Source organism: Leiobunum rupestre, chromosome 9 (genome assembly GCF_980474605.1).
Source record: "Leiobunum rupestre chromosome 9, qqLeiRupe1.1.hap1, whole genome shotgun sequence".
Taxonomy (NCBI): Eukaryota; Metazoa; Arthropoda; class Arachnida; order Opiliones; family Sclerosomatidae; genus Leiobunum; species Leiobunum rupestre.
The window spans coordinates 2,018,460-2,022,776 of record NC_143392.1 but is presented as its reverse complement, the minus strand read 5'-3'; the positions used below and the strand labels follow the sequence as shown (position 1 = coordinate 2,022,776).

The window sequence follows — 4,317 nt, the reverse complement described above, 5'->3', positions numbered from 1 at the left end:
AATAAACAAAGTGTTTCGTTCCCTCGGGCCTTCGGCTCCACAGTGTGACACTCTATCGAGAAAACAGGTTTTTGTGTATCACATCACCGACACGACGTCATAACCGCTTCTCTATTGGCCTAAACTGGCACGTAGGTCGAAATATCAAACTGGAGTAGCTTCGAGTTGACCGCCGATCTCCCTCTCGTCTTGAGAAATTTTCTCTCCCCTTTCGGCTTCCAGCGGGTTTGTGAACCGCCGATTTCTATCTCCGTCTTCTACCTTACGCCTTCAAGTTCAGATATTTACCATTTTTAACGTCTTTGTGAACGCGGCTTAAGATGGTAGAGTTTTAGTACGGTGTGGGTCAACACAACGCACGTGTAGTAGGTCAGTTATTTCAAATTTTCCATCCTATTTTCGTGCTGTTCGTGACTTTGCAGATGATCGGAATGTGAATTCCAGATTTGGCGGATAGTGATCTCATTTCATGTTTATGGAAGACAAGGTCACTACTGTGTTGACTACCTTCGAGCAAGTATAAGAATGGCATGCTCCGATTTGGACTTGTCAAAGTATTATGGCGGGAGTGTCCATGACTACTTTAACATTAATCTTTACCGTACCTCGCTCCACGACGCACTTTACAATAGTGTACATCCTAAATATTTCACAGTTCCAGGTAACAGTTTTTGAGGAAAATTCCAGGAGCTATGAAATTAAAGTGTCCTGTATATATCTATAAAATTTTGTTTATATTCATATATTCCCAATAGTTTATTGAAGAAGGGATTTACAAATCATCTTAGCATTTCTGATTTGACAATTTTGAAAGCGGATTTAAGGGCAGAACGAACAAGTTCGCTTCTCGAGAAATATCTTTATTGAACTTCCCTCGTCGGAGAGAATAATCAGTAAGTAAACGTTCATTATTTGAAGGTATTTTCTTTTATCAAAGATTCTGAAGTCTCCATAGTCGGTTATTTTATTAGCTTAAGACGTTATTTGAGTGTATCAAAAGACTTTTTACTCAAGGCAAGCGCTACAATTATTATTACTGATAAACTTTAAGTTGTTAAGGGCTGCTTTATATTTTAATGTTGAATTATGTATAAAAGGGTTTTAAATAGTTTAGTTTGATTAGCAATTTTCATGCGTCACGGCAACTACTCTTGGTTAATCGATCTTTGAAACTGTCGATATAAAAGTCGTAAACAGCGGCTGATCCGAAAAGAAAGCTAGAATATGTGTTTGATAGTGTAGAATTCTCACATGACCTTTAATAATTATACTGTTTAGGTTTTTTTAATAAAGCATGAACTCTTGCAGCACAACAGGTTAGTTAATTTCTGGCCCACTTCATTTTTTGCCTCGTGAATTAAGGTTGGATACGTGGCCAACTCAAATTGTTGATTTCCCATCAATTACAAATGGACCTCTGGTCTTACTACCACACATTGTTGAGCCGACTTCATGATAATTATCATTTCCGACTCAAAAATGAATTCACTTTACTAATATTTTAGTAGAATAGTAGAATATAGTTGAATATTTAAGTTCTCACCAAAAAGGCCTAAATAATAGATATATTTCTGTTTGAATTCTAAGAAACCACTTTGGGGCTTTGGGGAATAGTAGCTGCCTCTTGGTCGCCTGTGGGTATCAAGCGCCCCCTATTTTTTCCACAATATTTTCTCTCGGACAATAGCCATACCCAGAGTAGAGGTCGGGAGCTTTTTGACCCCCCCCCGCCCAATTATCCTGTCACCTTTAATGGAGCGGCTTAGTTTATTTTTACTTTATTTTTGGGGAATTGCGCATGCTTTATTTTGCCGCGCAGCTTTTATCATAGTTTTGGAATGCCAGGGATATTATAAGTCAATCATACCCGATGCCAGGGCAATAATAACGAACGCTTAAGGAGTTTGTGGGAAACCGAATGTTCGAACTTCCCAATTTATTTAAGCTTTTGAAAAATATTTCTAACGGTGAACTTTGACACATCATCAAGGAGGGGTCATTTATACCCGGGATGTAGTTCTTTCCTTGGATTGGAACCCTTTGGAAACTGTGGGACGGCGTGAGAAAACTACCCTCCAACGTGTCCGGTATATATACCTAGGACCTGGAAAATTAAAATCATGAACTCTTGCAGCACAACAGCTAAGTTAATTTCTGGTCCACTTTTTTTTGCCTGGTGAATTCACTTGTTTTTACAAGCAGGCTTCTTTAAATAAACTATTCACCCCGAATTCCAGACAAACGAGCTCTGAAATTTAACTATTCAACGTGATCTACCCGAAACCAATTCTTTTTCTACGAAAAATTGTCTGTTGAAATATTTTAATAATATAAATTCAAACCCGATAATATTTTAAAATTTTTACGTGTCTTAATTTCTTTTTGACCGGTAGGTGTTAGGGAAAACTTTTCAATGAGAAAGTTGAAGAGTCCACCTGAAAACCTACCAATAGCGTTGGTTTGATCGAAATCGACCTATTTTATTCCTAGATAATGAGGTCAGGAAAAAAACAAGTTGACCATAGCAGGTCAAAAGGTTGTTTAACAAATGAGAGAACGATAAACAATTTCTATCAAATCAGAGCCACTTAACTAAACGACAGCTCGTTCAAAAAAAATTAAAACAAGGGAAAAGTTCTTTTGTCTTCAAATTTACAATTTGAAACGATCCCAACGCAATTCTCATACCCTGAAAGTTTCAAGATTATATATTAAATAGTTGTTGAGAAAAATGCCTTTTCATAGCAAATTGGGCCATCCTGTATTAAAACTATAATTTTATATATTTTAAACCAACAATTTAATTTTTTTTTTAGAAAATATAAACCAGAAGGACGAATGAAATTTTTTAAAGTGCTACCTCAAGGGAAAGTTGATGTTAAATCTGCGTTCCTAAAGGCTTTTGGGTGGGGGTTGATTTTGCCTCTAATGTCGGAACTGGTTGCGACCTTACTTACTTTCGTCCCTCCATTTATTATCAAGTTAGTATTTACTAATAAATGTAACTATATAATAATAAAATTACCATACAAATTTGATTTAATATGAAAATGTTTTAAGATTTTATAATAAAATATTTAAAAGAAGGAACTCATGGAATTTAATAAAACTTTTATTACTAAAAAGCCACAGCAAGCTTTCGACTGTCCAAGCAGTGTTCATCAGGCATACTAAATTAAAACGTTAACAGCAAACATACCGACATCATAGCTAATTTTTTTTAAATGCTTAGCCAAATATTTAAAAAAAAATCAACTATAGCTGATGTTAGTTTTTTGTAATCTATGGGTGTATATTTTTACGAATTACTTAGTATTTAATCGCAATGAAAAAAGAGTTGATACCAACGCGACGCGGTATTACCTAAATTATAAATACATTTTACTGCTAGATGAGTTTGACAAGGCAAAAAATATAAAAATTCTGAATAATTTTCAAAAATTTATATTAGGATTCTGATTGAGTTTTCATCGAACGATGAACCACTTTGGAAAGGTGTGCTGTATGCTTTCGTTCTCTTTGCCATTAACATAATGGTAATGTTTATTCAAGAATATCGATTTTTAAGCGCACTTAAAGCTTTCACTCGCCTTCGATCATCATTGTCAACGGTTCTTTACAAAAAGTTTGTATTACATTAATTTTCATTTTATTTTTTAAAAACTATATTTTATTATTTAAATGTCAAATACCACACTTTCATAGTTCTAATACATTGGAAAATAATCAGCTAGGCTACTTCCCAAGGCACCATCTTAGGCCTAAGTCATAGAGCGAATTTTAAAGCTATTTTTCCGGTGGTCAAGTTAAAATACGTAGGAGGGTCAAACCAAGCCCTTCATTTAATGCGAGCTAACAGCTCCCTACACTAATTCACAATGTCTTATTTTCATTTGGATAAATATAAATAATTACCTGAAAGTTATCTAAAAATATGGACTGATATGAAAGATTTTGGGACTGTCTAAAATTGAAATATCCCATGAAAACCTCCTATTGGATACACTTAATATACGATTGAAACCAAACTGGGTAAAGCGGACCTCACAAATATTTTTTTTTAAATTATAGTTTGGACCATACTACAACGAAACGGAAAGTACTCATTTTGGTGATGAATACTTTATAAGTTAAAGTATAATTTGAAGGTTAAGGTTGATCATGCTGTTTTCGTTTGGCGCGTAGCGTTTCTTCGATTTGTTGTTAAAATAAAAGTACATTATTTGTCACGTTTTCGAACAGCTATTTTGTCGCTGGGGTACCCTCAAAATGTATACTTTTACCCAATACTTATTACAGTTTTTGGCACGTCTGTGG

General features: G+C 34.8%; 1 long non-coding RNA gene across 1 annotated transcript; it reads left to right on the top strand.

Moving 5' to 3' along the window:
* The first annotated feature begins 331 nt into the window (after window positions 1-331).
* LOC149926295 (uncharacterized) lies at window positions 332-3,522 on the top strand. Its single transcript, XR_016474088.1, has 4 exons — window positions 332-661; window positions 756-893; window positions 2,817-2,981; window positions 3,452-3,522. It is a non-coding gene; the product is annotated as an uncharacterized LOC149926295 (long non-coding RNA).
* Window positions 3,523-4,317: the final 795 nt, after the last annotated feature.